We start from the raw sequence: 26,758 nt of genomic DNA on the forward strand, positions 1-26,758 counted from the left end.
TGAATATTTGCCATCCACCACCACTCTCTGACTTCTATCGGTTAGCCAGTTCGTTATCCAACTGGCCAAATTTCCCACTATCCCATGCCTCCTTACTTTCTGCATAAGCCTACCATGGGGAACTTTATCAAATGCCTTACTAAAATCCATGTACACTACATCCACTGCTTTACCTTCATCCACATGCTTGGTCACCTCCTCAAAGAATTCAATAAGATTTGTAAGGCAAGACCTACCACACACAAATCCGTGCTGACTATCCCTAATCAAGCAGTGTCTTTCCAGATGCTCAGAAATCCTATCCTTCAGTACCCTTTCCATTACTTTGCCTACCACCGAAGTAAGACTAACTGGCCTGTAATTCCCAGGGTTATCCCTAGTCCCTTTTTTGAACAGGGGCACGACATTCGCCACTCTCCAATCCCCTGGTACCACCCCTGTTGACAGTGAGGACGAAAAGATCATTGCCAATGGCTCTGCAATTTCATCTCTTGCTTCCCATAGAATCCTTGGATATATCCCGTCAGGCCCGGGGGACTTGTCTATCCTCAAGTTTTTCAAAATGCCCAACACATCTTCCTTCCTAACAAGTATTTCCTCGAGCTTACCAATCTGTTTCACACTGTCCTCTCCAACAATATCGCCCCTCTCATTTGTAAATACAGAAGAAAAGTACTCGTTCAAGACCTCTCCTATCTCTTCAGACTCAATACACAACCTCCCGCTACTGTCCTTGATCGGACCTACCCTCGCTCTAGTCATTCTCATATTTCTCACATATGTGTAAAAGGCCTTGGGGTTTTCCTTGATCCTACCCGCCAAAGATTGTTCATGCCCTCTCTTAGCTCTCCTAATCCCTTTCTTCAGTTCCCTCCTGGCTATCTTGTATCCCTCCAATGCCCTGTCTGAACCTTGTTTCCTCAGCCTTACATAAGTCACCTTTTTCCTCTTAACAAGACATTCAACCTCTCTTGTCAACCATGGTTCCCTCACTCGACCATCTCTTCCCTGCCTGACAGGGACATACATATCAAGGACACGTAGCACCTGTTCCTTGAACAAGTTCCACATTTCACTTGTGTCCTTCCCTGCCAGCCTATGTTCCCAATTTATGCACTTCAATTCTTGTCTGACAACATCGTATTTACCCTTCCCCCAATTGTAAACCTTGCCCTGTTGCACGTACCTATCCCTCTCCATTACTAAAGTGAAAGTCACAGAATTGTGGTCACTATCTCCAAAATGCTCCCCCACTAACAAATCTATCACTTGCCCTGGCTCATTACCCAGTACTAAATCCAATATTGCCCCTCCTCTGGTCGGACAATCTACATACTGTGTTAGAAAAGCTTCCTGGACACACTGCACAAACACCACCCCATCCAAACTATCTGATCTAAAGAGTTTCCACTCAATATTTGGGAAGTTAAAGTCGCCCATGACTACTACCCTATGACTTCTGCACCTTTCCAAAATCTGTTTCCCAATCTGTTCCTCCACATCTCTGCTACTATTGGGGGGCCTATAGAAAACTCCTAACAAGGTGACTGCTCCTTTCCTATTTCTGACTTCAACCCATACTACCTCAATAGGGTGATACTCCTCGAACTGCCTTTCTGCAGCTGTTATACTATCTCTAATTAATAATGCCACCCCCCCACCTCTTTTACCACCCTCCCTAATCTTATTGAAACATCTATAACCAGGGACCTCCAACAACCATTTCTGCCCCTCTTCTATCCAAGTTTCCGTGATGGCCACCACATCGTAGTCCCAAGTACCAATCCATGCCTTAAGTTTACCCACCTTATTCCTGATGCTTCTTGCGTTGAAGTATACACACTTCAACCCATCTCCGTGCCTGCAAGTACACTCCTTTGTCAGTGTTCCCTTCCCCACTGCCTCATTACACGCTTTGGCGTCCTGAATATCGGCTACCTTAGTTGCTGGACTACAAATCCGGTTCCCATTCCCCTGCCAAATTAGTTTAAACCCTCCCGAAGAGTACTAGAAAACCTCCCTCCCAGGATATTGGTGCCCCTCTGGTTCAGATGCAACCCGTCCTGCTTGTACAGGTCCCACCTTCCCCAGAATGCGCTCCAATTATCCAAATACCTGAAGCCCTCCCTCCTACACCATTCCTGCAGCCACGTGTTCAACTGCACTCTCTCCCTATTCCTAGCCTCGCTATCACGTGGCACCGGCAACAAACCAGAGATGACACCTCTGTCTGTCCTGGCTTTTAACTTCCAGCCTAACTCCCTAAACTTGTTTATTACCTCCACACCCCTTTTTCTACCTATGTCGTTAGGTATCTCAGTGGAGATAAAGGGGTTCTGCCTAGCGAACCTCACGGTTCAAGGCAGGAAATTCAACAATTTCCGCCTTTATGTCCTGCCGCACCTCTGCGCGGCTACCGTCCTGGGGTTGGATTTCCAATGTAACTTGCAAAGCCTTACCTTCAAATTCGGCGGCCCTATAACCCCGCTTACTCTCTGCGGCCTCGCGACCCTTAAGGTCGACCCGCCTTCCCTGTTTGCTAACCTCACCCCGGATTGCAAACCAGTCGCCACCAGGAGCAGATGGTACAGTGCCCAGGACCGGATCTTCATCAGGTCAGAGGTCCAAAGGCTACTGAGGGAAGGGGTCATTGAAGCTAGCAACAGTCCCTGGAGAGCTCAAGTAGTGGTGGTAAAGACCAGGGAGAAGCATAGGATGGTCATCGACTACAGTCAGACCATCAACAGGTTTACGCAACTGGATGCGTACCCTCTCCCCCGCATATCCGGGGTAAACAGGATCGTTCAATATAAGGTCTTCTCCACGGTGGATCTCAAGTCCGCCTACCATCAACTACCCCTCCATACTAGTGACCGCAAATACACTGCCTTCGAAGCAGATGGGCGGCTCTATCATTTTTTAAGGGTTCCCTTTGGTGTCACTAATGAGGTCTCGGACTTCCAACGCGAGATGGACCGAATGGTTGACCGGTACAGCTTGCGTGCAACGTTTCCATATCTTGATAACGTCACCATCTGGGGCCATGACCAGCAGGACCACGACACTAACCTCCGGAAATTTCTCCAGACCGCTAAAATCCTTAACTTAACGTATAATAAGGATAAATGCGTATTTAGCACTGACCGTCTAGCCATTCTCGGCTACGTAGTGCGAAATGGAGTTATAAGCCCCGACCCTGAACGCATGCGCCCCCTCATGGAGTTTCCCCTCCCTCACTGCCCCAAGGCCCTGAAGCGCTGCCTCAGGTTTTTCAGTTATTACGCCCAGTGGGTCCCGAACTACGCAGACAAAGCCCGTCCCCTAATCCAGTCCACAACCTTCCCCCTGTCGATGGAGGCCCGCCAGGCCTTCAGCCGCATCAAAGCAGACATTGCAAAGGCCACGATGCACACCACCGACGAGTCCCTCCCCTTCCAGGTCGAGAGCGACGTGTCTGACGTAGCTCTGGCCGCCACCCTCAACCAAGCGGGCAGACCCGTGGCCTTCTTCTCTCGTACCCTCCATGCTTCCGAAATTCGCCATTCCTCGGTCGAAAAAGAGGCACAAGCCATAGTAGAAGTTGTGCGACATTGGAGGCATTACCTGGCCGGCAGGAGATTCACTCTCCTCACTGACCAACGGTCGGTGGCGTTCATGTTTGATAATGCACAGTGGGGCAAGATAAAAAACGACAAGATCTTGTGGTGGAGGATAGAACTCTCCACCTACAACTACGCGATCTTGTATCGTCACGGGAAGCTAAACGAGCCTCCTGATGCCCTGTCCCGTGGCACATGTGCCTCCGCACAAGTGGACCGCCTCCGAGCCCTCCACGAGGACCTCTGCCACCCAGGGGTCACTCGCTTTTTCCACTTTGTTAAGACCCGAACCTGCCCTACTCCATCGAGGAGGTCAGGACAGTCACCAGGGACTGCCAATTCTGTGCAGAGTGCAAACCGCACTTCTACCGGCCAGAGAGGGCGCACCTGATAAAGGCTTCCCGTCCCTTTGAACGCCTCAGCATGGACTTCAAAGGCCCCCTCCCCTCCACCAACTGCAACACGTACTTCCTGAACGTGATTGACGAGTACTCCCGGTTCCCATTCGCCATCCCCTGCCCAGACATGACCACAACCACCGTCATCAAGGCCCTCCAGGGTATCTTTACACTGTTCAGTTTCCCCGCGTACATACACAGTGATAGGGGGTCCTGCTTTACGAGCGACGAACTGCGTCAATTCCTGCTCAACAGGGGCATCGCCTCAAGCAGGACGACCAGTTACAACCCCCGGGGAAATGGGCAGGTAGAGAGGGAGAACGGAACGGTCTGGAAGACCGTCCTACTCGCCCTACGGCCCAGGGCCCTCCCAGTCTCCCGCTGGTAAGAAGTTCTCCCGGAGGCCCTCCATGCCATCCGGTCACTGCTCTGTACAACTACCAACCAGACACGTCATAAACGTCTCCTGGTTTTCCCCAGGAAGTCCTCCTCTGGGACCTCGCTCCCAACTTGGCTAGCAACACCCAAAACCCATCCTGCTCCGAAAACACGTGCGGGCGCACAAGTCGGACCCGTTGGTTGAGAGGGTCCACCTGCTGCACGCTAACCCCCAGTACGTCTACGTGGCGTTCTCTGACGGCCGGCAAGATACGGTCTCCCTACGGGACCTGGCGCCCGCCAGAATCCACGTGCACCCGAGACCCCCCCCCCCCACCTCCCCCTCCACAGCACCTCACATGAGGGTCAGTCCTCCCGCCGCCCCTGCCTAGGCCCTCCCACCCACCGACGCCCCCTACAGGTGCCCCCCTCTCTTGTCAACCATTTGCCCCACCAGCGCCGTCATAGGGTGACGAAGCTACCCTGGAGGCCGAAGCCATGCTCCCGGAGTCGCAGACGCCCGGACCTACACCGGAATCACCACCGAGTCTCAGACGATCCAGGAGGACGACCAGGCCACCCGACCGACTGATCGCTTCAGTATAACCGATCTGTAACTGTAAATAAACACTGAATATATATATCTTCCACGATTGTAAATATTCTCTACAACCCTGTAAGGAGGTATCACGGTACCTCCATATCTGATCATACCAGTTAAATGCAATTGCAAGCACTGGCCACCACCCCCGCCGGACTCTTTTTTAACAGGGGGTGAATGTGGTATTATCAGGTATTGCGGTACCCGAGAGGCTGAAGACCATTGGTTAAACCTAGGAGTTTACCATTGGCTGTTTTGTATGTAGCTCCGCCCTGGCAGGCGGGGTATAAGAACTGGTGCCGTCCCAGCAGCCCTCATTCTGTATCAAAACTGCTGGGGAACAGTTCTAGTCTATTAAAGCCTTCAGTTATGTTACTACCTCGTTTTAATAGTAATTGATCGTGCATCAATCAGCAAAAAGGTAAAATAATCTTCCCACTTAGATTCTTCAAACACAATCCGAAATTCGCGCAGATGTATTTACAGATTTAAATGCTCCCTTCTTAAATCAAACCATTAAATATGGATGCAGAATTTTTGTGGTCTACCTAATGCCTGAGTAAAATAATAAATTAATAGAACTCTAACCAGCCAAGCCTGTATTATTGGACATGACTGATAGACAACAACTTGCACCAAGTCAGAATATATCAGGATTATACTTAACTAAACCTATTCTGTGCTCCCTCCATCAGTGCCAACCCGTACTTAAACAATCCCTTTAACAAGGAGAATTACCCAGGGTCCTTGATAAAGTTGGCATCAGGAATATGTGGATGCCAAGTCATTATCAATTACCGTTATTAATGAAGAAATTAGAGAGAGTGCAAAAAGGATTCACAAGAATGGCTCCAGGAAGGAGGAACTTCAGATTGAAAAGACAGGAACTGTGCTTCCTGGAGGAAAGGGCAACACGGTGGCACAGTGGTTAGCACCGTTGCCTCGCAGCACCAGGGACCTAGGCTCGATTCCGATCTTGGGTGACTGTCTGTGAGGAGTCTGCGCGTTCTCCCCGTGTCTGCGTGGGTTTCCTCCGGGTGCTCCGGTTTCCTCCCACAGTCCAAAGACATGCAGGTGAGGTGAGGTGGATTGGCTGCACTAAATTGTCCCTTACTGTCCAAAGATGTGCAGGTTAGGTGGGGTTACTGGGGTTACAGGAATGGGGCGGAGAAGTGAGCCTAGGTAGGGTGATCGTTCGGAGGGTCGGTGCAGATCAATGGGCCAAATGGTCTTCTTCTGCCTTGTAGGGGTTCTATGGATACCCTGCCCACAAAAAAGGGAAGGGGTATGTATGGTGGAGAGGATATTTGACCGAGGTAATCAAAATCGTGAGCCATCTGGACTGTTTAAATAGGGAGAGTCTGTCCCCATTTCTGGAAGGATTGAAAACCAGAGGGCACAAGTTTAAGGTGATTGGTAGAAGAAGTAATTGCAGAATGTGGAAAAACATTTTTATGCACTGAGTGGCGAAGATCTGGAATGTTCAATGGTGGATGTCGAGTCAATTGAGGCTTTCAAAAGGAAATTGGATCATTATCTGAAAAGAAAAAAAGCATTTGCAGGCCTACAGGGAACAGGCAGGGGAGTGGGACTCGGCGAGTTGCTCTTGTGGAGAGACAGCACAGACACTTTTAGGCTGAATGGTCCCTTTCTGTGCTAACACTGTTCTGTGATTCCATGGCAAAAGCGAAATTGTTAGTCGGGAGTGGGGTGACCAAAAAAACCCGGCTTTAGTTGGAAGTGGTTAGCACTACTGCCTCACGGTGCCGCGGACCCAGGTTCGATCCCGGCCCATGTGGAATTTGCACATTCTCCCCGTGTCCGCATGGGTCTCACCCTCACAACCCAAATAGATATGCAGGGTAGGTGGATTGACCATGCTAAATTGCCCCTTAATTGAGAAAAAAAAATTGTGGATACTCTAAACTTAAAAAAAAAGATTTCAAACATCACCAGCTAGCTGAGTTTGATTGCGATGAACATACTAGTATAATAATAATAATAACCATTTATTGTCACAAGTATGAAGTTACTGTGAAAAGTCCCCTAGTCGCCTGTGCAGTAACGAACCATTGGCCTTCAACACAGCTATTTACCATTTCCATCTCTGATTCACACCCTATTTGCCGGGTCATTTACTTAGACTGGTTAGACCGCACTTGGAGTACTGTGTGCAGTTTTGGTCCTTCTCCGAGCCCCGCGCCAGGCCGGAGAATCGCCGCAACCGTGCCACGACGCCACGACGCCGGCGCGCGATTCTCCGAGGTGTGGTGAATCAGCGCCATTTGCGCCGGCACGTTTGACACGGCGCCGGCCCCGGGCCGCTGGAATCGGCGGGGCCGCCGATTCTCCGGCCCGAATGGGCCCCGCGGCCCGGAGTCCTGCTGGCGCCGTTCACCCCTGGTCGCTGCCGGCAGGAGCTCTGCGCGAAGGGCCGGGGGACGGGGGGGGGGGGGGGGGAGGCTCCGACTCCGAGGGGGGCCTCCGATGGGGTCTGGCCTGCGATCGGGACCCACCGATCGGCGGGCCGGCCTCTCCCTCCCTGGGCCTACTTTCCTGCGCGGCCGGCACCTGAACACGTTGCGTCGGGTCCGGCACGCAGAAGACGTCCCCCGCACATGCGTGGGTTGGCGCGGCGCCCATTTGGCGTGAACCTCTCCAGCGCCGTGCTGGCCCCATGTGGGGGCCAGAATAGGTCGTACCCGGGCCCGGTTAGCGCCGTCCTGAAATGCAACGGTGTTCACGACGCGCGAATACTTGGGTTCCATTTGGGAGAATCGCCCGCCTTATCTTAGGAAGGATTTTATTAACACAAAGTGCGCACATCGAAGGTTCACCAAACTTTGTCCTGGGATGGCGAGACTGTTCCTTGGAGAGAGATTGAGAAAACTAGGCCTGTATTCTCTGGAGTTTCGTAGAACGAGAGGCGATCTCATTAAAACCTGCAAAATAGACAGGGTAGGTGCAGGTAGGATGCTTCTCCTGGCTCAGGAGCCTAGAACCAAGGGATACAATCTCAAAATAAGGGGGAAGCAATTTCGGACTGAGATGAGGAGGAATTTCTTTACCCAGAGGGTGATGAATCTTTGGAATTCTCCACCACAGAGGCTGTGGAAGCTCAGTCATTGAGTATGTTTAAAGCAGGGGTTGATAGATTTATTTTAAAAATGTATTTTACTTCAAACTTATTCAAACGGTTACAAGACATAAACATACTCCCCATCACACAATTTTACAGTTTGTGCAAATTTTTCCCTATTTTCTCCCCACCCCCCCGCAACGAACAACTCCCCAAACATGATCACAAACATCCCCACCTTGCCTCAAAGCCCTCTGTTGAACCTTTTCCAGACGGAGAAAGTCATATAAGTCTCCCAGCCAAGCCACCACCCCCGGCACCGGGCAGCCAGAGAGGTGAAGGCCTATATATATATATATATATAAAATGTGTTTACAAAATCTAACTTTCCTCACCCCCAGATCGCAGCCGAAATAATGGGCGGCACGTGGCACAGTGGTTAGCACTGCTACCTCACAGCGCCAGGGACCGCGTTTTGATTCCAACTTTGGGGTGTGCGCGGGTTTCCTCCGGGTGCTCCGGTTTCCTCCCACAGTCCAATGATGTGCGGGTTAGGTGGATCGGCCGTGCCCAATTTCCTCTCAGTGTCTAAGGATCGGTGGGGTTATGGGTTGTGGCGATGGGGTGGGACGGGGACCTGAATAGGGTGTTTCAGAGGGTCGATGCAGACTCGATGGGCCAAATGGTCACCTCTGCACTGTGGGGATTCTATGATTCCAAATCCAATTTGCAGCATTAGACTTCATTTCTCCCTATAAAAGTCTATAGATAACCATTAATTATCATTAAGCAAATATACTTAGATGCACTCTATTTTTGCCTGATAATAATTCAACTAATATAGTATTTGCAGTGTAAGACATGGAAATTACATGTCCCACTGCACTCTCATTGTAACTATTCCTTTTCGTCTGTCACATTTGAGGTCATTGAATCGCCGCCTTATTGAAAAAGTAACGGAAGCTCGGATTTCAATATAATAAGAACAGTTTAAGATATTATGTTTCGTGGATGTCTCTATTCGGTATTACCACTTTATGACACCAGGTTCATGGAGCTGTGTAAGATTTTTGAAGCTGTGCATCAGCATTCCTGAGATTTGTCGGTCGGTACACATACCCAGAAGGTATCTTTGTTGCATCTTTTTAACTTTCGATGATCCCACTTCACTTTTCAATAAAATACCTCGATCTAAAATTCGAAATCGGGATAAAACTACCCCGATCTCCCAATTTATCGGTCAGTCAAACCCAGCCAGCGGCAGTGAGGCCACCCATGTGGATGTCTACATTTGTGTTGAGAATTGTGTTTCAGATCGTAAGCTCTTCAAGTTCATAATCATAGAATTTACAGTGCAGAAGGAGTCCATTCGGCCCATCGAGTCTGCACCGGCTCTTGGAAAGAGCACCCTACCCAAGCCCACACCCCCACCCTATCCCCATAACCCAGTCGCCCCACCCAACACGAAGGGCAATTTTGGACACGAAGAGCAATTTAGCATGGCCAATCCACCTACCCTGCACATCTTTGGACTGTGGGTGGAAACCGGAGCACCCAGAGGAAACCCACGCACACACGGGGAGAACGTGCAGACTCCGCACAGCCGGGAATCAAAGCTGGGACTCTGGAGCTGAGAAGCAATTGTGCTAACCACTATGCTACCGTGCTGCCCCGCTCCGCATAGACAGTGACCCAAGCTGGGAATTGAACCTGGGACTCTGGAGCTGAGAAGCAGTTGTGCTAACCACTGTGCTACCGTGCTGCAAGCTATGTGCAGAATGGCAGAGTACACTCGTGAGAGAAGGTTTACAAGGCAGGTGATGAAAGCTGGAAGTTGTTGGAATGTGCATTTAAACAACGGCTGGGAATAATGGATACCTTGGAGTGCTCACAACACAGTAATCTGATCCTCTGCTTCAGATAAAATCTCTGCTAAGAGAAGGAAGGTTAATGCATATTATAACTTTCACATGAACCCCAGAGTAAAATTCCCATCCAGAAATCACACATGGTTCCCTATTATTATTTTAATAATATAAACACAGTGAATTTCATAACTCACCTGTCTATGGGTGTATTTAAACTCAAACTACTGGTCAATGATGGACAGCTGTATTTTAGGGTCCAGCAAACTGTTTGGTTTGTGTCTGGCTGGACGAGTAGATGAGCACTTGCCCGCATACTCAGATCTATCTCTGGACAGACGAGCACGTGCCGATTGGCCAACTTTTTGAACCTTTGCCGTTATTTTTTTTAATGGTTTAAAGATTTGACTTTATCCCCTCTCTCACCCCCTGGGCTCCCGGGTCTTCCGACACACCAAAGATCGTCATCTCGGGACTCGTCACCACCCTCACTTTTAAGAACTTTGACATGAGGTCGACAAACCCCTGCCAGAAAGCCCTCAGCCTCGGACATGCCCAAAACATATGGACATGTTTTGCAGGTCCCCCCGCTTAGCGCCCACACCTATCCTCACCCCCTCAAAGAACCTGCTCATCCAGGCCATAGTCAAATGTGCCCTGTGAACCACCTTGAATTGTATCAGACTGAGCCTGGCGCACGACGAGGATGCGTTAACTCTCCTCGGGGAATCCTCCCAGAATCCGGCCTCCAACTCTCTCTCCCCCCCGCCCTCCCTCCCCCCTCCCACCTCTTCTTCCCACTTTCCCTTCACCTCCCCTATCGGGGCTCCCTCCCACTCCATCAGCTCCTTATAGATCTCTGAGACCTTCCCCTCTCCTACTCTGTTCTCGACACCGCCTTATCCTGTAGCCCCTGGTGCGGCAAGTTCAAAGCCTGCCTCCACACAAAATCCCTCACTTGCAGATACCGGAACCCATTCCCACCTGGCGTCTCAAACTCCTCCTCCAGCTCCTCGGAGCTCGGGAAACCCTCATCAACGAACAGATTACGGACCTTTATTTCAATGATTTTACACTGCACATTTTCAGCCAGGGAAATTTATACTGCAGCCTCTGGCCCCAAAAGTAAGTATTATTAAGCACTGCCTTTCAAGAGATTCTGCACCACACTACTCATCAATTGAAATGTTAGGAATTCTACTCATTTTCACTGCTGAATCAGGGTCTTTTGCAATGTTAATTTAGCTCTGAGACACATTTAACACACGGGAGGTAGCTTCCTCAACATTACGAAGCCAAAGAAAATCTTTTTTTTGCTAATATCACTAATGTAACTCAGCGCAGTGCCAAATGTTTTGGTATCCGCAGGCCCCACACTTTAATACTCAAATCGGATGGTAAGAAAAGAAAGTATGGCAAAAATCATCAGCACAGCGTACGAAAACAAGTGCTTAAACACTAATGCCAGAGAAACGCTCAGTAGCAATGATGTCAAATTGGCTTGCTGCGGTTGAACAAGAGTCTCCAAGTCTCCTGGATAGCCCGACAGTCTCTCGGAATTAAAGATTAATGACCTGTAATTTATTGAGAGCAACCAGGGAGTAGGTTTACAGGGATACTAAAATGAAATTGCTGGCGTTGTTCATTTTCTCTAAACGTTTTAGTTCGATGATTCTAAAATGAAATTAGAGTTGACGGGTGTCTGTTTATTTGAAATAGGTTGGTGGAACATTGAGACAATGCAGCAACATTATATGGATACGTTTTACTGGAATGGTTCCAAGGGTGCGGTGTTCATTCTGGAGAAACTGGGTTTGCTCACCTGAGAGCGGATAAAGCGAAGGGAGAATTGGTAGAAGTGTTCAAAATCACGAAGGGTTTAGATAGAGTCCATGAAGTTTCCAATCGTTAAAGCACTAATGGGCAACCTAGGCCAGAGTGTGGGCCACGTGAGTGGGCCTCGTTCATCTCAGTGGGCCCCAAGATTGAAATTGGGCTTGTTCACCAACTGTGACCCCATGAATTAGATTACAAACGTTTAATATACACTGAATATTTCATAACAAGTAATAAAAAATGCTTAATCATTCATATATTAATACAACTGTCATCGACTTCAAGTAGGACAAAATACATATGTCCGATTGATTGGACGCGGAGTGAGCGCATGGCTCGCAGTAAATGTTGTGAGCAATTAGCACGCACCACTTCACTTGCCCCTCGCTTTGTGGACGCATCAGTTCAGTCATACCGGTCGGAAAAAAGCGACCCGGATGGAAACCAGCAGAACGTGGCAATTCTGCCCGTGAGAAACGGTCAACAAAACACCTTGTGGCCCGCGCTCAGAACCCAGATGTGCCACATGTGGCCAGGCGCCACGGGTTGCCCACCGCTGAGTTATAGGGTCAAAAACGAGAGGACACAGATGTATGATGGTTGGACGAAGAACCAGCGGGTATGTGAGGAAAAGCTCTTTCTTTTTATTGCAAAGAGGTTTGGAATGCACTCTTTCATTGGGTGATGGATAAAGATTCAATAGCAGCTTTCGAAGAGGTATCAGATAAAAACGTAAAGGAGGAAAAACATTGCACAGATATCAGTCAAGAGCTAAGGGGCGGGATTCTCCGCAATCGGCGCGATGTCCGCCGACCGGCGGCACAAATGGCGCGAATCAGTCCAGCATCGCGCCGCCCCAAAGGTGCCGAATTCTCCGCATCTTGAGGGGCCGAGCCCTCACCTTGAGGGGCTAGGCCCGCGCCAGACTGATTTCCGCCCCGCCAGCTGGCGGGAAAGGCCTTTGGTGCCCCTCCAGCTGGTGCGGAAATTACCTTGCCGGGCGACGCATGCGCGGGAGCGTCAGCTGCCGCTCACAGCATCCCCGCGCATGCGCAGTGAAGTGGGGTCTCTTCCGCCTCCGCCATAGTGGAGACCATGGCGAAGGCGGAAGGAAAAGAGTGCCCCCATGGCACAGGCCCGCCCGCGGATCGGTGGGCCCCGATCGTGGGCCAGGCCACTGTGGGGGCACCCCCCCGGGGCCAGATCACCCCGCGCCCCCCCCCAGGACCCTGGAGCCCGCCCGCGCCGCCTTGTCCTGCCGGTAAGAGAGGTGGTTTGATTCTCGCCGGTGGGACAGGCATTCCAGCAGCAGGACGTCGGGACCATAGCGGGCCGGAGAATTGCCGGGTGGGGGGGGCCGCCAACCGGCGCGGCGCGATTCCCACCCCCGCTGAATATCCGGTGCCGGAGAATTCGGCAACCGGCGGGGGCGGGATTCATGCCAGCCCCCAGCGATTCTCCGACCCGGCGGGGGGTTGGAGAATCCCGCCCCATGAGTGTAAGTAACTGGATTACAAAAGAGCCCGCAAAGACTCAACGGGTCAAATGGCCTCCTTCCATGCTGTACTATTTCATAATTCCGTGTTAAGCATTCATACACTAATTTTGCCAATAACAAGATGGAGACTACAATGTGGATTTGAAGACTTGCTGTTTGGACACAAGTCTCGCATTCCATCTTACTTGCCCCTTGTAGAAACTCTTTGCGGGATCTTTAGAAGAGTAATCCAATTACTTACACTCCTTAGCTCTTCCCTGATGTGCGCTTCCACTGAAAACAGCTAATATTTATTGCTGTTTCAGTTGTTACATGGTTCCTCTCCCCTTCCCTTCTTAAATGAAGGAGCGACATTTGCAATTTTCCAATTGAAGGTCGTATTTCCTGATTCCGGGGCGTTTTGGTAAATTAGAACTTTGGCATCTACAATTTCCTCATCTAGTTCTGTTAATACCTGGAAGCCACCAGGACCAAGAGAATTTTTCATTTAAGTCCCACTATTTTCTCCATTTCTATTAAACCCACTTGGTTTCTTCATTTTACTTATTTTACTTATTTTTAGGTTTCCATGTGCTTCTGGTATTTTGTTCTCTCCCACCGCTGAAAATGGATGCAAAGTGTTGTTTGTATTCTTTCATTCGATGTGGGCAAGGCTATCATTTTTTGCCCATCATTTTTTTTAAAAAATATAGGATACCCAATTCATTTTTTCCAATTGAGGGGCAATTTAGCGTGGCCAATCCATCCAGCTTGCACATTTTTGGGTTGTGAGGGCGAAACCCACACAAACACGGGGAGAATGTGCAAACTCCACACGGACGGTGACCCAGAGCCGGGATCGAACCTGGGACCTCGGCGCCGTGAGGCCGCAGTGCTAACCCACTGCACCACCATGCTGCCCTTGCCCATCATTTATTGCCCTTGAGAAGGTGGTGGTGAGCTGCCCTCTTGAAATGAAAATCGCTTATTGTCACAAGTAGGCTTCAATGAAGTTACTGTGAAAAGCCCCTAGTCGCCACATTCCGGCGCGGCTGGTACGGGAATCGAACCGTGCTGCTGGCCTGCCTTGGTCTGCTTTAAAAGCCAGCGATTTAGTCCAGTGTGCTAAACCATCCCCATGTGGTGCAGGTACACACACTGTGCTGTTATTGGAGGGAGTTCCAGGATTTCGACCTAGCGACAGCGAAGGAACGCCTATATATATTTCCAAGTCAGGGTGGTGTGTGGTTTGGAGGGGAACCTCCAGGTGGCGGTGTTGCCCTTGTCCTTCTGGTTATTCGAGGTTGTGGGTTTGGAAGGTGCTGTCTAAGGAGCCTTGGTGGGCTGCTGCAGTGCATCTTGTAGATGGTTGCACACTGTTTAAGTTGGTGGATGGCGTGTCGATCAAGCGGACTGCCCCGTCCTGAATGGGCAAAAGTCTCCTTTCCATTAGGGTCTTGTCTGCACCCATCTTTAATACACCGCGTTGCATGTTACCACTCTCCTCTGAACAGATTTCTTTCTTTCGAAGTGGGAGGTGTAAGGAAGGAATAGGTAGTTTTAAGGGATTTATATCTGTATTGGTAAGCATTAGAAATAAGGTATAGTTTTAAGTGGGTTTAATTTAATGTTCCTGTGCCTGGAAGGGTAAAACCTGTAGTTAGATTCATGCTGGACAAAGGTATTTCAATGTGTGGAGTTGGTTTCAATTCAACCCGTGATTCTATTATGCTTGAAGGTTACGGCATGAAGAGTACAGAGAAGTAAGTTGTCGCTTAGCAACAGGATGCCACTTCCCAAGGGGAAGGGCTTTCCTTTGTTCTTAGTCTTAACTGGAAGCCAGAGCAGTTGGAAACAGGACAATGAGGAGTGAACAGCTCTCAACTCTGCCAGGATAAGCTGGACAGGATAAGGGAATTGCAAGGATGGAAGCTTCCTAAAGAACAAGATACAACCCAGATAACCAGGGAATTGGGACAGAAAATGTTTCTTTCTGGCCCAGAAAGGGGTCTGAGTTACAGAGGCGATTGCAGTAACCAAATTTAAAGTGGGGAAACAGATTTCAGAGATAAATCAAATGTGATCCCATTTTACTACAGTCTGGGAATCGAGGATTAAAGCAATTATGAACAGTCTGTGCAGCAGTCAAGACAAAGAAATCCTAATGGGTGGGTGTAAATCCTGGACTAGAGTCCCTGTTATAAGTGGAGGGGAAGCTCTGCTTAAGAATCATGTATAAAACCTGGACTGCATATCAGGAATTCAAGTTGCCAAGTAAAATCATTGTAGTGGGAGAATAATTTATTGCATGTTTTGGGGAGTGGAGTTCGGAAACTCTCATATGGCAATCATCTGGGGCGGGTGGGGTGGGGGGTTCTGAGGAGAAAACCACAACACTAATTTGAGTCCAGAGCGGAGTGTGTGTATTTGACCACAGCCAATCTGTGTGCTTAAAATAACTTTGTGTTAATGGTGCCATTATTGCTCAGGATGTACTTTGTCATCTGTGTCCATCTTAAAATCTATGTGTATTTGTTAAGATACGGGGGGACTGGAGAGGATATTGTATAATAATCCCACTTTTCATGTTTAATAAATGTTTTATCCTTGTTGTTAAAACTAATTAGCGGTCCTGTGGCTCCATATTTTATTTTTAAAATGTAAAGGTTATGGTCTTTGACCGAGGGTTCCATTCTGGGACCTTCCCGTCCATTTATAACGTCAACTAAACTAGTTTCAGATTTTCAAAACAATCGAGGCCTGTAAAATGAAAATCCGCTGAGCTGAAAGAGAAAAAGGTGAATTCCTGGCCCCAGGGGTCATATTGATCCCGGCAGTTGCCACCGCTGCTGGGAGTACGATTACAACATTTAAAGAGATTGATATGTCCTTGTTCATCAGTGATGTAGTCCGCACTAACCTTCCGCACAGACTCGACACAGGCTCTGCTCGGCTAATCGTGTTTTAAACCAGATAAAAGCACCGCGGGGCCCACTCAGAGTGGTAAGTGGAACAGAACACGGAGACGCCAGTCAGAAGTCATTCTAAAACAAGTAGCGAATGTAATTGGTGGAGTGAAGGGCTTTGCAGAGGAACAGAAAGGAAAGATTGACCAGCGCACAACACGGCTGTAACGTAATTTCAGGCCCCATCCACTGCTCACACATCAAGAGAACACATTTTCTTGTTTCCAAAAAACTTTTTTAAAAATCTTGGTGCTGCCCTGTTGCCCACCTTCTGTTGTAAATGTAAGTTGGTCACAAATAAATCTAAGGCAGTTTCTGATAAACTGAATGGGGAATTCAGACAAATGCATTGTGCGTGAGGTGATGGGTTTCTGCTTGTCTGTTTGCATATTGGTGATGTTCCAGAGATGCCGAGGACAATTACCTTTCCACTCTCCCACTCACACTAATCCTTAAGATTAGTAATAAAGACTTCTGGTGGTGGCGATGAACGAGTACATAACAGAAGAACATAAGAACTAGGAGCAGGAGTAGGCCATCTGGCTCCTCGAGCCTGCTCCACTATTCAATGAGATCATGGCTGATCTTTTGTGGACTCAGCTCCACTTTCCGGCCCGAACACCATAACACTTAATCCCTTTATTCTTCAAAAAGCTATCTATCTTTATCTTAAAAACATTTAACGAAGGAGCCTCTACTGCGTCACTGGGCAAGGAATTCCATAGATTCACAACCCTTTGGGTGAAAAAGTTCCTCCTAAGCTCAGTCCTAAATCTACTTCCCCTTATTTTGAGGCTATGCCCCCTAGTTCTGCTTTCACCCGCCAGTGGAAACAACCTGCCCGCATCTATCCTATCTATTCCCTTCATAATTTTATATGGTTCTATAAGATCCCCCCTCATCCTTCTAAATTCCAACGAGTACTGTCCCAGTCTATTCAACCTCTCCTCATAATCCAACCCCTTCAGCTCTGGGATTAACCTAGTGAATCTCCTCTGCACACCCTCCAGTGCCAGTACGTCCTTTCTCAAGTAAGGAGACCAAAACTGAACACAATACTCCAGGTGTGGCCTCACTAACACCTTATACAATTGCAGAATAACCTCCCTAGTCTTAAACTCCATCCCTCTCGCAATGAAGGACAAAATTCCATTTGCCTTCTTAATCACCAGTTGCACCTGTAAACCAACATTTTGTGACTCATGCACTAGCACACCCAGGTCTCTCTGCACAGCAGCATGTTTTAATATTTTATCATTTAAATAATAATCCCTTTTGCTGTTATTCCTACCAAAATGGATAACCTCACATTTGTCAACATTGTATTCCATCTGCCAGACCCTAGCCCATTCACTTAGCCTATCCAAATCCCTCTGCAGACTTCCAGTATCCTCTGCACTTTTTGGTTTACCACTCATCTTAATGTCGTCTGCAAATTTGGACATATTTCCCTTGGTCCCCAACTCCAAATCATCTATGTAAATTGTGAACAATTGTGGGCCCAACACTGATCCCTGAGGGACACCACTAGCTACTGATTGCCAACCAGAGAAACACCCATTAACTCCCACTCTTTACTTTCTATTAATTAACCAATCCTCTATCCATGCTACTACTTTCCCCTTAATGCCATGCATCTTTATCTTATGCAGCAACCTTTTGTGTGGCACCTTGTCAAAAGCTTTCTGGAAATCCAGATATACCACATCCATTGGCTCCCTGTTATCTACCGCACTGGTAATGTCCTCAAAAAATTCCTCTAAATTAGTTAGGCACGACCTGCTCTTTATGAACTCATGCTGCGTCTGCCCAATGGGACAATTTCCATCCAGATGCCTCGCTATTTCTTCCTTGATGATAGATTCCAGCATCTTCCCTACTACCGAAGTCAAGCTCACTGGCCTATAATTACCCGCTTTCTGCCTACCTCCTTTTTTAAACAGTGGTGTCACGTTTGCTAATTTCCAATCCGCCGGGACCACCCCAGAGTCTAGTGAATTTTGGTAAATTATCACTAGTGCATTTGCAATTTCCCTAGCCATCTCTTTTAGCACTCTGGGATGCATTCCATCGGGGCCAGGAGACTTGTCTACCTTTAGCCCCATTAGCTTGCCCATCACTACCTCCTTAGTGATAACAACCTCTCAAGGTCCTCACCTGTCACAGCCTCATTTCCATCAGTCACTGGCATGTTATTTATGTCTTCCACTGTGAAGACCAACCCAAAAAATCTGTTCAGTTCCTCAGCCATTTCCTCATCTCCCATTATTAAATCTCCCTTCTCATCCTCTAAAGGACCAATAGTTACCTTAGCCACACTTTTTAGTTTTATATATTTGTAGAAACTTTTACTCTCTGTTTTTATATTCTGAGCAAGTTTACTCTCATAATCTATCTTACTCTTCTTTATAGCTTTTTTAGTAGCTTTCTGTTGCCCCCTAAAGATTTCCCAGTCCTCTAGTCTCCCATTAATCTTTGCTACTTTGTATGCTTTTTCCTTCAATTTGGTACTCTCCCTCATTTCCTTAGATATCCACGGTCAATTTTCCCTCTTTCTACCGTCCTTCCTTTTTGTTGGTATAAACCTTTGCTGAGCACTGTGAAAAATCACTTGGAAGGTTCTCCACTGTTCCTCAACTGTTTCACCATAAAGTCTTTGCTCCCAGTCTACCTTAGCTAGTTCTTCTCTCATCCCATTGTCATCTCTTTTGTTTAAGCACAAAACACTAGTGTTTGATTTTACCTTCTCACCCTCCATCTGTATTTTAAATTCCACCATATTGTGATCGCTCCTTCCGAAAGGATCCCTAACTATGAGATCCTGAATCAATCCTGTCTCATTATACAGGACCAGATCTAGGACTGCTTGTTCCCTCATAGGTTCCATTACATACTGTTCTAGGAAACTATCGCGGATACTTTCTATAAACTCCTCCTCAAGGCTGCCTTGACCGACCTGGTTAAACCAATCGACATGTAGATTAAAATCCCCCATGATAACTGCTGTACCATTTCTACATGCATCAGTTATTTCTTTGTTTATTGCCTGCCCCACCATAATGTTACTATTTGGTGGTCTATAGACTACTCCTATCAGTGACTTTTTCACCTTACTATTGCTGATTTCCACCCAAATGGATTCAACCTTATCCTCCATACCACCGATGTCATCCCTTACTATTGCCCGAATGTCTTCCTTAAATAACAGAGCTACACCACCTCCCTTACCATCCACTCTGTCCTTCCGAATAGTGTGATACCCTCGGATATTTAACTCCCAGTCGTGACCGTTCTTTAACCATGTTTCAGTAATGGCCACTAAATCATAGTCATTCACAATGATTTGCACCATCAACTCATTTACCTTATTCCGAATACTATGAGCATTCAGGTAAAGTACACTTATGTTGGCTTTTTTACCTCTATTCTGAATCTTAACACTCGATCCGTAACATCTCCGAAGTTATATTTCCTCTTAACTTTTCTCCTAAATTTCCTTGTCATTGAACCCATATCTTCATGTAACAACCTGCCGCGTCGCTTACCATTAATGTTTTTACTTCCCGTTTTGTTCCTTTTAGTATTCCTGGTCCTATTCGCTGAGCTCCCCTCAGTCACTGTACCTTGTACTGTCGCCCTTTTGATTTTTGCCTATGAAAAGGGGAGGGGAGGCGGTGGTCTGGTGGGGTCAATATTGGCGGCGCGGTGGGAGGTGGGGGGGGGGCGCATTGGTGGGGGGGGGGGGGGGTGTTGGGGTGGAACCTGACGGTGCCAGGTCCCTGAGTGAGACAGTATCTTGGCGGCCGTCGGGGAACTCAACGTAGGCATATTGAGGGTTGGCGTGGAGCAGGTGAACCCTGTCCACCAAGGGGTCCGCCTTATGGAGTCGGACGTGCCTACGGAGAAGGACCGGTCCTGGAGCAGCGAGCCAAGTCGGGAGCGACACACCGGATGTGGACCTCCTGGGGAAAGTAAAAACACGTCCATGGGGTGTGCACAATAGTGACCGGATGGAGTGCAGAGTGTCAGGGAGGACCTCCTGCCAGCGAGAGGCTGGGAGATTCCCGGACCGTAGGGCCAGCTGGACGGCCCTCCAAACCGCCCCATTCTCCCTTTCTACTTGCCCGTTTCCCCGGGGGTTGCAGCTGGTCGTCCTGCTGGAGGCTATACCCCTGCTGAGCAGGAACTGACGCAGCTCATCGCTCATGAATGAGGATCCCCTGTCACTGTGGATGTAGGCGGGGAAACCGAACAGAGCGAAGATGGTGTTGAGGGCCTTGATGATGGTGGCAGACATCATATCGGGGCATGGGATGGCGAAGGGGAATCTGGAGTACTCATCGACCACACTGAGAATATACGTGTTACGGTCGGTGGAGGGGAGGGGCCCTTTGAAATCCACGCTGAGGCATTCAAAGGGGTGGGAAGCCTTCACCAGGCGTGCACGGTCCGGCTGGTAGAAGTGCGACTTGCACTCCGCACAGACCTGGCAGTCCCTGATGACTGTCCTTACTTCCTCGACGGAGTAGGGCAGATTGCGAGCTTTGACCAGATGGTACAATCGGGTGACCCCGGGTGGCAAAGGCTGTCGTGCAGGGCCTGGAGTTGGTCCACTTGTGCGCTGGCACATGTACCTCAGGAGAGGGTGTCTGGGGGCTCGTTGAGTTTACCGGGGTGATTCAAAATCTCGTAATTATAGGTGGAGAGCTCGATTCTCCACCGCAAGATTTTATCATTTTTGATCTTGCCCCGCTGTGTGTTATTGAACATGAAGTCTACCGACCATTGGTCTGTAAGTAGAGTGAATCTCTTACCGGCCAGGTAATTCCCCCAATGCCGCACAGCTTCAACGATAGCTTGGGCCTCCTTCTCGACGGATGAATGTCGAATTTGAGAGGCATGAAGGGTGCGGGAAAAGAATGCCACGGATCTGCCTGCCTGGTTTAGAGTGGCGGCAAGGGCAGCGTCTGAAGTGTCGCTTTCTACTTGGAAAGGCAGTGACTCGTCCACTGCGCGCATCCCGGCCTTGGCGATGTCTGCTCTGATGCGGGCGAAAGCGTGTTGTGCCTCGGCCGCGAGGGGGAATTGGGTTGAATGAATGAGTGGGCGGGCCTTGTCTGCATAGTTTGGGACCCACTGAGGGTAGTCAGAAAAGAACCCCAGGCAGCGTTTGAGGGCCTTGGGGCAGTGGGGAGGGGAAGTTCCATGAGGGGGTTCATGCGCTCGGGGTCGGGCCCGAGAAGACCATTTTGGACTACATAGCCGAGAATGGCTAACCGGGTCGTGCTGAACACACACTTCTCTTTGTTGTAGGTCAGGTTGAGAAGAGCGGCAATGCGGAGGAATTTATCGAGGTTGACATTGTGGTCCTGCTGGTCATGGCCGCAGATGGTGACATTATCTAAGTACGGAAAGGTGGCCCGCAAACCTAACCGGTCGACCATTCGGTCCATCACTCTTTGGAAGACCGAGACCCCATTTGTGACACCGAAAGGGACCCTAAGGAAGTGGTAGAGGCGACCGTCCGCCTCGAAGGCCGTGTATGGACGGTCCGACTTCCAGATGGGGAGCTGGTGGTAGGCGGATTTCAGGTCAATTGTTGAGAAGACCTGGTACTTCGCAATCTGATTGACCATATCAGATATGCGTGGGAGGGGGTACGCGTCGAGCTGCGTGTACCGATTGATGGTCTGGCTGTAGTCCACGACCATCCTGTGTTTCTCCCCAGTTTTAACCACCACCACTTGGGCTCTCTAGGGGCTGTTGCTGGCCTCGATAATACCCTCCTTAAGCAGCCGCTGGACTTCGGACCTGATGAAGGTCTTGTCCTGGGTGCTGTACCGTCTGCTCCTAGTGGCAACGGGCATGCAATCCACAGTTAGATTTGCAAAAAGGGAGGGGGATCGACCTTGAGGGTCGCAAACGGTAATGGGGGGTAAGGGCCCGCCGAATTTGAGGGTGAGGCTCTGGAGGTTGAACTGGAAGTCCAGGCCCAACAGGAATGCAGCGCAGAAATTAGGAAGGACATAGAGGTGGACGTTACTAAATTCTAGATTCTGGACCGTGAGGGTGACTGTACAGAAGCCTTGGATTGGGACGGAGTGGGATCCGGGGGCTAGGGAGATCCTTTGATTGGCCGGGTGGACCGCGAGGGAGCAGCGCCTTACCGTATCTGGGTGAACGAAGCTTTTGGTGCTCCCGGAGTCCAGCAGGCACGAGGTCACGTGGCCGTTGATTTTAACAGTCGTCGACGCGGTGGCCAGGTTGTGCGGGCGAGATTGGTCCAGCATCATCGAAACGAGCTGCGGGTAGCCATCGGATGCTTCGGGTGGCGAGCGGGTACGGTTCCGATGTCGAGATGTCCGGGGACCCTGTGGGGAACAAGATGGCGGCGCCCATTGGTCACACATGGACCCGGGAGGAGAAGATGGCGGCTCCCATTGTGCGTCTGCCGTGGGGGAGGGGGCGATAACGGACGCGATCGCAGGGACTGCGCGGGCCTGTCACACAGCCGCTAAGTGGCCCTTTTTACTGCAGGCTTTACAAACTGCAGTGCGGGCCGGGCAGTGTTGGCGGGGATCCTTCTGCTGACCGCAGAAGTAGCAGCGGCGACCCCCGGGGTTTCCGGATCGGCGTGCGGCTCAGGCGTATTGCGAAGGCAGGGCCCCGGCTGAGGAGGTCGTCGGCGGGGTCCAGGAGGGGTAGGAAGCGGTAGAAGGGTGGGCAGTGCGGCGGGAGAGGTACAATTGTACGTTACGGGATGCGACTGTCATGGAGAGCGCCAAGGTTTTCGTCTCCGCCAGTTCGAGCGTGGCCCCTTCCAGCAATCGTTCTCGGATGCGGTCCGACGCAATCCCCGTCACGAAGGCATCGCGCAGGAGGAGATTTGCGTGTTCGCCGGCCGTGACGGCCTGACAGTCACAGTCCCGGACGAGTGGCGGGTGGCAAGTACATGCCTGGCGAAGAGCGTGTTCGCCTTCTGCGCGTAGTGTTCTTTGAGGAGTTCCATCGCTTTTGTGTAAGTCGTGGCGTCTTGGATCAACGGGAACACGCTGGAGCTCAGTCTGGAGTTCAGGACGTTTATCTTCTGAGCCTCCGTTGGTGCGGTGTCCGCCGCGTTGATGTAAGCCTCGAAACATGCTAGCCAGTGAGTAAAGTCTTTCCTGGCATCGGGCGAGTGCGGATCCAGCTGCAGGCGATCGGGCTTAATTCGGATATCCAGTCTGTGGAAAATCTGACTGTAATAAATTGATGCACGATCAATTGCACAAAGACTAGAGTTGGGTACAACTGTGGCTTTATTACAGTCAGATGTGTGGCCTCCTGCTGCAGCTGGTGAAATGGCAGGGCACTGGAGGTCATGCATATTTATACAGTTCTCCGTGGGCGGAGCCAGCCGGCAGGAGCTACCGGCGAACCTGTAGTGCAGGTCCTACCTTACAGCTCCTATTACAGTGGTTCACCACATGTATTTAGCACCTTTCACAATTTCAGAATGTCCCAAAGCTCTTCACAGCAGTGAAATACTTTTTTAGTAGACTACGAAGGGAGTCCATATTGAGTCGTAGAAAGAAAGTTTTGTTACAATATCTCTTATTTACACGGCATGAAAGATCCCTGCCGGATCTCTTATCTATGTCAGTATCCAAACTGGCTGACTTTATACCAGTTACTATCAAAGTCGGGGTCGCGAGTGGGTCACGGGCAGGTATCGGGAGGGTCACGGGGCAATCCATCGCGGCGTTCCCGATCGCGGGAATTAATGCGCAATGGCCGCAGCAGCTGGCTTTTAAAAATGATGCCCGCCACCGGCTTTGAGAATGCGGGCGTGCTGCGCACGCGTGCCTGCTCATCAGTGCGCATGCCCGGAGCTCAGCGAGAAACACTGCCTCCTCCTGCCCTAGGTGATTTTCCTTTGAATTCAACGCAGTCTTCCTGACTGGAGCGACGGCAGAGAGCACGTCGCGAGTCCCGAACACTGACGTCACGTGCTCTGGGCGCGATTGAGATTCCTCCATTTTGTCAGCAGCAAACAAGCAACAGGATTGTCACATTTAAAATGGATCGTATTGTAATAAGGAAGAGAAGGCCAGGATCTCACAACTAAACTTGCTGGAGTGAGTGGTTCAGGAGGATCCACAACAGGACAAAGCAGTGGTGGAGTGAGCTCCGAGGCCTCTGTTGTGGGAGTGGTTGGAGGCACAGAACTTAGCAGAGGGAGTGGGTGGGGATGTAACTTAGCATGGGGGCGTGGGAGGACATGGGAGTGATTGGAAGGGAAGAGCTTGGCATAGAGGGCATGGGATGACATAAAGGATGGGCAAAGGGGATAACTTGGCACAGGAAGACCTTTTGAACTTACCTTTTAAAAGTTCCCCTCATGCACACTAGATTTCATGACTCCTCTCAGGGGCCATGAAGGGTGACACTTTAAAAACATGGCCTGATTCCATGAAAACTGCGGAGTAGTAGGAGGGGGGCGGCACGGTGACACAGTGGTTAGCACCGCTGCCTCACAGCGCCTCCGGCCCCGGTTCAATTCCGGCCTCGGGTGACTGTCTGTGTGGAGTCTGAACGTTCTCCCTGTGTCTGCGTGGGTTTCCTCCGAGTGCTCCGGTTTCCTCCCACAGTCCAAAGATGTGCAGGTTAGGTGGGGTTACAGGGATGGGGCGGGAGAATGGTCCAAGGCAGGGCGGCCTCCTGTGGGCATTGTATAATTCTACCTACCTCCACAATGGAGCCGGCTGGGTCAGGAATACAGGGTGCAGGCTTCTGACAGGAGCTAGGCCACACAATTTAAAAGCAGCCCTGGTAATTTGACAGCCTGGAATGGGGTCGGTGGCAAATCCCAGAATCGAGACGGGCCTGCTGTTTTTTAAAGGGCCGCCGATTCAACTGCACTCGGTGAAAATCCTGGCCTTGGTGCGCCTGACAAAGGAAGTCTGCCTGTGGTGTTACGTATTGAAGATCTGGCCAGTGCTTCAGAGGCACAGCTTCCCACTGCTGCCGTGTGACATTTCCACTTCCAACATTATCCCAGCATGGGTTAGCCTAATTAGTCCCAATAATATTGTTGATTTGCACATAACGATTGAGGCTGCCTGCAGACTGTTTTCCTTGTGATCTTTTATTAATCTTCCAACGGCAGGCATTTCCATCCCATTCGTCTCAGCTGGACTCAAACCCAGATGTCAGGAGATAAGATGGAATTGTAAACCATTGCCCCAGCCCTGTTGGCTGTGTCTATGTCCAAACCATCGAAAATCCAAAAGTTGAGGTGGTATGAGATATGCACAATGCATTTTGCGGTGTTATTGATATCATCAGCGTACACTCGGCCTCAATCTCGACCTGAACTCCATTAAGAGTGCTAATGCAGCTTTGGTTAAACTTTGACGGACCACCTTCATTTATATCACCACTGACAGAAACTTTTATTCATGCCATTCCCCCACCATCAACATCCTGGGGTTACCATTGACCAGAAACTGAACTGGATTCACCATATAAATACTGTGGCTACAAGAGCAGGTCAGAGGCTGGGAATCCTGCAGCGAGTAACTCACTTCCTGACTCCCCAAAGCCTGTCCACCCTCTACTAGGCACAAGTCAGGAGTGTGATGGAATACTCCCCACTTGCCTGGATGACTGCAGCTCCAACAACACTCAAGACGCTCGACACCATCCAGGACCAAGCAGCCCCGCTTGATTGCTGCCCCTTCCACAAACATTCAAACCCTCCGCCACTGACGAACAGTGGCAGCCGCGTGTACCATCTACAGCTGGGGTTTTCAAACTCGGTCGAGGGAGGAAGGCCCAACAGCCACGACCGGCTTTTTTAATTGCCGGCTGCCACGGATGTTTGAGATTGCCGGCCACCCCTTAACCCCACCTAGGTGCAATTTAGCGTGGCCAATCCACCCAACCTGCACATCTTTGGATTGTGGGAGGAAACCGGAGCACCCGGAGGAAACCCACCTAGAGACGAGAAGAATGTGCAAACTCCACAAAGGCAGCCACCCGAGGTCGGAATTGAACCTGGTTCCCTGGCACTGTGACGCAACAGTGCTAACCATTGTGTCACCGTGCCACCCGAAGTCAGAATTAAAAGCCATTACGCTACATCTCCCTCAAGTCTCCGTTTCCCATTTCTATATTGCGATGGTCAAACAAATCGCAACTTTAAACTCTGGTGTGTTGCAGTCCTGAATCTTGTTTTCTTCTCTTTGCTCCTTTCCTTTCCTGACTTCTTCTCAGAAGGGCAGCCACTGAGGGGGCGGCACGGTGGCGCAGTGGTTAGCACTGCTGCCTCACGGTGCCGAGGTCACGGGTTCGATCCCGGCTCTGGGTCACTGACCGTGTGGAGTTTGCACATTCTCCCCGTGTCTGCGTGGGTCTCACTCCCACGACCCAAAAGATGGGCAGCGTAGGTGAATCGGCCACGCTAAGCTGCCTCTTAATTGGGAAAAAGAATTGGGTACTCTAAATTTATAACAAAGAAGGACAGCCACTTGGCGGTTTCAGACGTCTACCAGAATGGGTTCTCTTCTCCTTTGGAC

At 49.8% G+C, this 26,758-nt stretch overlaps 1 protein-coding gene across 1 annotated transcript in view; it reads left to right on the forward strand.

The window, feature by feature from the left end:
* Positions 1-26,758, forward strand: part of arhgap22a (Rho GTPase activating protein 22a) — a 385,586-nt gene that overhangs the window by 45,978 nt on the left and 312,850 nt on the right. The gene's annotated exons all lie outside the window — the stretch shown is intronic.

The sequence above is a fragment of the Scyliorhinus torazame genome, chromosome 28 (genome assembly GCF_047496885.1).
Source record: "Scyliorhinus torazame isolate Kashiwa2021f chromosome 28, sScyTor2.1, whole genome shotgun sequence".
In the NCBI taxonomy this organism is placed as follows: Eukaryota; Metazoa; Chordata; class Chondrichthyes; order Carcharhiniformes; family Scyliorhinidae; genus Scyliorhinus; species Scyliorhinus torazame.